Here is a 9,451-nt window from a genome sequence, read left to right as displayed (position 1 = left end):
ATCTGTGATGTCAGGGAGGTTACATTCAGTTGGAATAGGCATTTGCTTTTTTGGGGGGAAGGGGGGGGAGAAGTTTGTGCTGAATCTATCTGCCAGGATGTTGGCTATGTCTGTAGGTTTGGTATATTTTGTACCGTTATGCAACAATTCAGAGCATATCTGGGAGTTTCCGCCCATGTTCCTGACATAACTAAAGAAGGCCTTGTGATTATCTTTAGTGTCTAGGGCAATTTTTCTTTCGAAAATGGCCTTTGATGATTTTATGATGGATCGAAGTTTCTTGCTAATACTGATCAGAGATGCCTTCCCTTTTTGGGATTTTGCTCTGTCATGTAGTTGCTTCCTCCTTCTGTTGTATAGCTTATATATGGCCGGGGTCCACCAGACCGGTCTCCTGTTTTTGGAGGAGTGAGTCTTAGTTTTATTTGGGATAGCACGATCCATGCATTCCTGCAGGTGCTCATAGAATGCATTTGTAAAGGATTCTGCGGATTGGGCTGTATTATCCTCTGGCCCAGGGACTTTGAAGGATTCCACCTCAGTCTTGAGAAGTGCAAAGTTGTCTTTTGAGAAATTCTTTACAGTGATTTCCTTGGCTGGGGGTGGGGACGGGATATGGATGTCCAGGGAAATTTGTATATGGTCTGATCTTACTAATGAGGGGTTTACCTCTGGTGTGGAACATAGAGTGCCCATGTTGGTGATGACCAGGTCCAATATGTTGTTCCCTCTTGTGGGAGTGGTGACCAGTTGTTCTATTGCATTAGAGTTTATAAATTCAAGGAACCATTGGGCGAGGGTGTTTGGGCTTGAATAGTTTTCCCAGTCAATGTTTGGGTAGTTGAAGTCACCCAATAACATAGTGTTTGGAGAGACCTTCATATTCTCCAGTGTTCTCAGGAATGCCAAGTGGGGTTCCTGTAATAGGGAGGGTGTTCTGTAGTAGGCTACAAACTGAAAGGCAGTTTTGCCCACTGTTAGTTGCACATGGATGGTTTCCAATGCTTCATGCAGTGCAACTAACCTGGAGGTGTAGGTATCTTTGATGAATATAGATACTCCCCCTCCTTTTGTGCTTCGGTCCGAGTTTTGGGGCCGAAACGCATGGTATGAGTTATAACCTGGTAGTGCTGGGGTGCTCTCAGGAGCCTTGAACCAGGTTTCTGTTACTACACAGACATCGATTTTCTCCATACTGAGGAGAGCCTCTAGTGCGTGCATCTTGAGGTTTAGACTTCTGGCATTGAGTAGCATTACCTTTAGTTTTTTTATCCTTGGGTTGTCTATGGAGGTGGGTTTGTCCTTTGAGCCTTGCCTAAAAAAGGCACTATGGGAGTGGCAAGAGCCTTGGCCAGTATACGAAAGCCTAAAGGTGACAGGTGCAAGCCGTCCCTAGCGAAGCAACGTTGCTTGTCGAGCATGTCATCCCAGGCTGACAGACACTGGATCCCCTTTGAATGATACCAATACTTTAGCCAATTGTTGAAACTGATAATTTTGTCTTTATACTGTGGCATCATTCTTGGTGAGGGCAAGATGCTATTCAAGGTCAGGGTCATACCAGCCTGGGCTACATGGTCAGAGAGCTCCTCTATGTCTCTTTTCATTTAGTCCAGGGAGGTACGTCTCAGGTCATTCACACCAGCATGGACAATGACAGAGACATACTTGTACTTGCTTTGGAGTGACCTGAGTGCTTGCGTTATGTGGCGGATCCTGGCACCCGACAGGCAGCTTACAGTGACCTTCTCCTTGTTCAGTCTGGTGAGTGAGACGTCAGTGTGCCGGACAATAGAGTCCCCTATAACAAGTGTATTTGGTGTGTTGTTTGGCCTTAAGGGCTGTGACTGTGAGGTATTGTTGAGGGGTGGCTGTTGCGTTGCTTGGATATCTGCTTAGGAGGTCTTTGCTGTTTAGGCAGATTTTTATTTGTGGTGTGGGTGGTTACCTTTTCCTCCTGACTGACTGTGCCAGTCTTGGGTTGAGAGAGCTCTGCCTCCAGTTTGGCTGTGTAACTGCATCTCTCACATGTATTAGAGTTTGTTGGAAGGAGGAGAGGGTTGTCTGTGTACATAAGGAAATTATAACATTGCCTCAAAATTCCCAGATTCACCAGCTGGAGTGGAGAGTAACCTTGAAACTGACCCTTGGACATACCAGATTAGTATAGGGAACTGTTTTTTATTGATCAGATTAGGAAGGGAACTGATTTTTCACTTGATCAGGAAGGACCAATCGGGAGTCTAATACTTATGAGAAGTCAACGAGGGTGTAGTGCTTTAGTTAGTTAGTGTTTCCTTATAAGAGCTGAGCAAGTGCAGGGCTTTAGAAAGAGAATAGAGTGATTACTTTGAGAGTTTGAACAGTTCTAAGGGAAAAAGTGAAGAGCAGACTTTGTGGAGCCTGAAATAGTTTAAACCTGTTTAGGCGACGCTGCTCAGTGCGCAAAACCGCGCAAAAGGAGAGTTGTAGGGTTTTAAGAGAGAGAGATCAAGGAGTTTAGAATTGACCCAAAATGGCCAATAAAACTACAGCTTCTAGGTTGTAACCACTCCTCCAGGGACAGGTAGGCTGTTCAGTGTTAACCACTCCCACTGGTGAACACAGAGACTTCCCTTTAGCCCAAGCAAGCACTGGCCTTCTAGAAACTTCCAAACAGTTCAGAACAGCAAATCTGTAATTGAACTTTCTTAACTTTCAGAAAGTGGGAAAAAAGCAAGATTTTTTTTTCTTTTTGTTGTAGTTTAAAGGTAGCAGAGATACACAAGCAGCAAAATAATCACAACAGTGCAATAAATGACCCCACACTTGAGTGCTAGGCCAAAATCAGGTAAAATGCAGTTTGTAGAGAAAAAACGATTTTAAATTAAGTGCAACACAGGAAATGCAGTAAACAGGCTCTAGATGTGTTCCAAGTACTGTTACTGTTACAGATATAAACTTTAGCAAGCCGGAAAATGCCAAAAAGTAGGCGGCAAAGCAGTAAAACTTAACAAAAAATCAGAAGAAAATACTTAAAATCACAAAAGTGTCTCCTTTCTTCTCTCAGCGTTTTCTCCCCTTGGTAGGTGCTTCAGCAACAACTAGCAAGCCTGAAAAGTCTTGGAAAGTTCTTAAAGATTCTGGGGTCTGCTGGGAGTTTAGCTTTTATATTTATTTCAAGGGTTACCGCTTTGAGATCTGATCTGGCCAGTGAGGACATTACACTGGGGGTGCAATGTTCCTTCCTGTTTATGAGTACTAGATCAAGGACATTAGCGCCTCTAGTAAGTGTGAAGACTAGCTGCTCTACGGTGTCTATACTGACATAATACAGGAATCTTTGAGCTTGCATGTTAGTGGATCAAGTGGCAAATAAGATCTGAGGTACTCTGAAGAACTGAGAGGATTATGGGTAGGGAGGAGGCAGTGCCCTGGATCTAAGCTTCTGAAAAAGTACAGAGGTTGAATATTGTTGGATCCAATAACCCAAAGGTTAGTCAAAACAGAAAGGCAGCTCCAGCAATTGAAACAAGCTGGTTCCACCATAGGACAAAATAAAATAACCAGGTCAAATAATACTGTGCAGTTTATTAAAGTGAATTATTTTACCCTCTGTGTGTTTTGAGCTAGTTATTTAATTCTGTAACCCAAAGGTTAAATCAGATGAAAACAGTCACTGGATCATATGTCTTCTCCTATCACAATTATTTTGGACAGGAATTAATTTATTAGGTGTTGCTTAGACTGTCAACCCTTCCAGTATAGATATTTCTGATAAAAAAGGATTCTTTACTTGCTGAACATATTCAAGAGACTGAAATAATTGCAAAGGGACTGATTATGTTTGTCTCCACAGACGTCTGATTGTGTGGGATCCTGGCCAGTCCCTTAGAAGGATCCTCTTTTTTGCAACTTTACAGACACAGATGCTTCACTGGAAAACAGTGATGTCTCTCACTCCCTCAGGAAGTATTATGATTTTCCACAACTGGAATTTCTAGAACCTATTTCTAACTGTGGAGGTTGTTTTTGCTACAGCCTGTAACTTGTCCGACAGCTAGCGTAGAAAGCAGATAGACTATATTAACTTCATCAGTATTTTAAGTTTTTATGCACTTATCCCAGATCAGACACAGCAGCTACTGATTTTCTGAGCTCAGCTGCTGTGAAATGTTTAGTTATTACTTTTTCCTGTCCATCTGACTAGGATGGGAAAGTTTTTGTAATAAGATGTATTCTTCTGCATCACTTGTCAAGATTATATGTTTATGGTTATGTTTGCCCCTTATGAGAATATGAGGAATGCTTCTGGCATCTATTCCCCTTCTGAGGGGAAATCTGCTTTGTGTAACTGTTTGCTTCTCTGTTTCAAGTGGCTACCCACAATGTGGAATGTACTATTGCTTTTGTTGATGCCGCTTTTGGGGCTCTTGCCACTGAAAGTGCTTTGAGGAGTTTTATTTGGCTATATTCTCAAAACCTTCCAGAAAATGTTAGTAATGAAGTTTTGAATGCTGCTTTATTTAGAGTGCTGGTTTTAAACCATCTGCATCAGATGTCCTTTTAAAATTGTGTTAAGAGAGGTATGCTGATTCATGGATTCTATCAGTTTTTCAGCTCTTCTTGCCCTTGATGGCAAAGGAATTTAATGTTCTTACTACTGCCTTGTTTTAAGACTAAATAAACAGTCCCAGTAAGCTGATGGTAGGAAAATATTTTAAAGCAATAGCAAGGATTTTCCAAATAGTAGAGGAACCCTCAAAAAGTAAAGGCAGTTTAATAAACGTTTGTGTGACTATGTGCATGACGTTCTGCCTCCCTTCCTCCCAAACCCTAAATCCATCAAGATTACTTTTGCAGAGGGAGTCTCTCCCTCCTTTTTTGAGGGATTCCCCCTATCTCACCAGTGTAACTCCTTTTCCTTCCTGTCATGAAGCATACTCTTTTTCAGGAGGTGTTAGAAATGTTCCTTCCTCCTCTTTTAGGAGAAGGATTTTATTCACTTTTGGTCCTTATACCAGGCTCAAAATGTTATCCCTTAATTTCCATTTGAGTTTTCTGGTAACTTTAGATTTTTAAATGATGCATTTCTTCACTTTTCTAGATGCATATATCAGATGTTTCTAACCCCCCCCCAGTCTGGATCATACTATCACTTACTTTGCATTACCTTTGGTCTATCCACTGCTACAAGGGTATATACAAAGTGTGTTGCTCCTGTGCTAGCTTAATGAAGACTTCCAGGAGTGCACATTTGTGCTTATTTATATGACTGGCCTTTCTTTGCAGAGTATTTTCAAAATGTCTGGAATCTCTCACTTGGATAAATGATCTTCTACACAGACTGGGATTCTGTTAAATATCTTGTCTGACTTATTCTCTCATTATTTTGTTCCTGGGGTGTCTCAAGAAAACCACAGTTCCAAGACTTTTTCTCTGCAAAATATAGTTGATTTTTACTTTGAACTAATCCTGAGTTTTTCTATTTAGACTACTGACTCCTTCAGGATTCTGGGTCTCATAGCATCCTTGATTCTCATGATAACTGCTGCAAGACTCCATATTACAAAATCCTGTAATTTGTATGGTCTCAACATCTTCATCCCCTGGCAATTCATTTTCCAGTTTTGTGGTTTGTGAATATAGAACCGTTTTGTTGGAGACACTATATATATTTTTTCAAACTCAGGGTTTCTCAACTCTCATTCCTAGCTCCAACACAATTGTTCACTACATATGCCTCAGACCTTGCTTGATTTTTTAGTCTCTGTGTGAGTAACTAAGCTTGACTTTGCTTAATTTTTCAGTCTCTGTGTGAGTAACTAAGCTTGACTTTGCTTGATTTTTCAGTATCTGTGTGGGTAAGCTTGACTTTGCTTGATTTTTCAGTATTTGTGTGAGTAACTAAGCTTTGGATAGTCTTATTCCTCAATCAAGGTTTGCTTTTCAGCCATTTCAACATGTCTGCCCATAGATCCCTCTCATTCAATGGAACACCATGTGAAAATGTTTTTTTAAGGGTGCTGCATTAGAAGCCTCCTAGGGAACAAGTGACTCCTCCTTGGAATCGTAGTTTTGTGTCAGAAACAATAATTCTTGTTTCATTTGAACCAGCCTATCAGACTAAATTGAGGGTCTTTAAATGGAAAACAGTTTTACTAACATCTCTGATTTGGATGCTCTCATGATGAGTCAAGCCTCTCTTTTTTCCATAAAGATAGGGTTTCTTTAAGAACTAATCCTTAATTTATACCTAAAGTGGTAAAAGAGTATTGGGAGAGGTAGCCAGCGTCCTGTTTTGTTTCTGGAACATAAAAATGAGGGAGAAAGGATATTTCATATTTTGGATATCCACAGACATCTTGAAACACTCAAAAACTGCATCAAGGAAACAAAATACAAAAATACAGTAGTCTGTACAACCACCTATATTTATTCCAAGTAGATCTGGTACCTCAGCTAATCATCTTCTCAAGATAATAAACAACTAGCATAAGGTCACTTTTATACAGGTTAGACCCAGCTGGCTGGCAATTAATTATACAATTATCAATTCAACTTCAATTAATTTATATTTATATTAAGTAGCATTTTATATAAAAATGTTAAATAACATATTTATTGATTCAAACTTCATTTAACACATTCATATCAACTAAAAAAGTTAAATTCACCTCCATACTCAAACCCCTAGGGCACAATGTTCTATAACTTAATATAATTTTGTTTTCCAATTCACTTAATTTATTAGCAAAATCACCCCCCTGGGCAAATGTGGTTTGGCCAAAACACTAAAAAAGATACAAGCATCTAAACCTTGATGAACTTTGTGAAAATGTTCTGCTACAGGGCTTTTTAAATTACACTTCCTAATGTCCTCCAAATGTTCCAGAGTTCGAATTTTTACTTTATGCTTCATCGGCCCCATGTACCACCTAATAATGTTACAACCACACCACATAATGTACACTACCCTGCACAATTCATAATCAAATCTCTCTCTAGATATAAATTTTCTTCCATTAATTAAAGCTGCAATTAAATTTCTAATTTTTAGAACAAACCTTAATGTCCACAAGCAAAACTATGGTAGAGTGCCCATGCCTAAAATTCAGCACCTCTTTCAAATTATTATATCAACCATATGAAAACATAATATGTTTTGAAAATAATTCACTACCACATCATCCTGAAAAACAACACGCCAAATATCCTTAACAAAATTTTCCAAAATCACAGAAAACGGTGAATATTTTGTGACAAAAATATTTCTGTCACAATTATTCTAACCCACATTATTCTCCCCTTAAATTTCTGTTCAGCCTCCATTGTTTACCACCTTTCCTTCCTTCAATATCATCAAGTTTCCTTCTGGCATTATTTAAGAGTTCCAAAGAATAACTACAGGGTAAGAGCCTGTCCTTTACCTCCATTAAACCATCTTCCTTAAACTTCTCCTTCGAAATGTTGGAAAAAATCCTTCTAAAGTCTCCATATGGAAGAGAATTCATCAGATATTGTCAATGCCTACTAGATGCATGTAAAAAGTTATATACTGATGTCTCCTTCCTATACGGTTTATGTTGAATAGTAGATCCCCCACCAACATAAAAACTCCACATCCAAAAAAATGGATGTATTTCTTGTTCAATTCGTATGTAAACATAAGGTCATGCATATTCCTATTTAATTCAATCAGAAACTCCAAAAATTGTGCCTCATTACCCCATACAAATAAAGAACAAATCAGCTATGTACCTTTTGTACACGATGACATGTTCAGTAAAAAATTTTGCTGGGTACAAAAATTTCTTTTCAAAATCTCCCATATAAATTATTGCATAAGTGGGAGCAAATGGGACGCCCATCACTGTATCTTTAATTTGTTAAGAAAACAGCCTAGCAGACTAATTTTGAGGTTCTTTAAATGGAAAACAGTTTTACTAATGTCTCTGAGTTGGAAGCTCTCATGGTGGGTCAAGCCTCTCTTTTTTCTAAAAAGATAGGGTTTCTTTAAGAACTAATCCTTCACTTATACCAAAAGTGGTATAAGAGTGTTGAGAGAGGTACACATCTCCCTGTTTTCTTTCCAGAACCTAAACATCAGGGAGAAAGGATACTTCATATCTTGGATATTCACAGAAGACTCAGATACTATCTCAACAGAACAAAACCTTTTATAACTTCAAATCAGTTGTTCATTTCTTGTAAAGGTAAGAAAAACAACTGTGTCATAGCAGACTATTTCAATACGGTTGTCTCTTGCTATTATTTTATTGCTATTCAAGCCATAACAAAGCTATTCCAGGAAGGGTCAAGGCTCACTCTAATGGGGCTTTGGCTTCATTGGTGGCTGTTTGGAAACAGTCAGATGCTAGAAGTATTGTAGATGCAGTAACTTGATCCTCTGTGCATACTTTTACAAAGCACTATAAACTACGCTCCTTCACCAGATCAAAGACACGCTTTGCTAGGACTATTCTCCAGGGACTCCTGCAGCCTCAAAACTCATCCTATCAGTCAGTTTAAGCTATGGTAATCTACTCATATAGCTAAAGCTCCTGCAGCAGTGGTCAGATGATGTACATAATACAGTTGTCTAAATAAACTTACCATAACAGTAAATGTTTAAATTATGACTATTGCAGTAGCCACTCTCACTCTATTCCCCTTTATTTATTGCACCAGGGTGTGGACTTTTTATTGTTATATTCCGAGTACCATCTTTAGCCTCCCTTCTCTCTGTTGGCATGAAAGCTCTGAAGGGCTTGGTGCCCAAACCCGACTTTTAGTCAGCTTGAGCTGACTAATGGTATAGTAGAAGGTGCCCTGAAAGTTTTGGAAGCAGGACAGCTATTGAATCCTTAGCAGGATTTGACCGATAGAACTAAAGGCTACAGCAGCAGTGATCATTCAGACATCTACTGTGGTAAGTTTACTTACACGACTGTACTTTTTCAGCACAGCTGGCAGCTAGTGAATTCTAATTTAGAATGCTGGGTGTCAGTCAAACAGTACTAAAGGTCAATGTCAAAGTCAGGGTGCAAGTTAGAATATGTACCGGAACAGCAGAGTTCCACCTGAACTAGAAAATAAAGATACAGGGATGATTTTCTGCTGTCAATAAAGAAACATTTATAATCAAAAAATGAGAAAAGTTAGCTAAGTATTTATGGCAGTAAAGAAAATATGATAATGAAACAAACAAAATGAACTTTTTGTTTTACTTATTTTAATTATGAGGTCATCTAAAGAGTTAACTGAATAAATGCAGAAGCCATGTTTGTAAAGTATTCATGTCTCTAAATGATGGCTTTGTGATATGTGCAGTTATTAATTTTGGTGGGTTTAGAGATAGTCCCATTAGGTGAAACCTGTCTTTCTATGCAATACATGCCATATAGATAAGCATATGGAAAAGTTAGAGGTTATTGTTTTTGATCTATTTTACAAAAGTCAAATATTTTGA

This window comes from Protopterus annectens, chromosome 3.part1, assembly GCF_019279795.1.
Source record: "Protopterus annectens isolate FY-2018-M chromosome 3.part1, PAN1.0, whole genome shotgun sequence".
Taxonomy (NCBI): Eukaryota; Metazoa; Chordata; order Ceratodontiformes; family Protopteridae; genus Protopterus; species Protopterus annectens.
Note: the sequence above shows the minus strand (reverse complement) of the source record.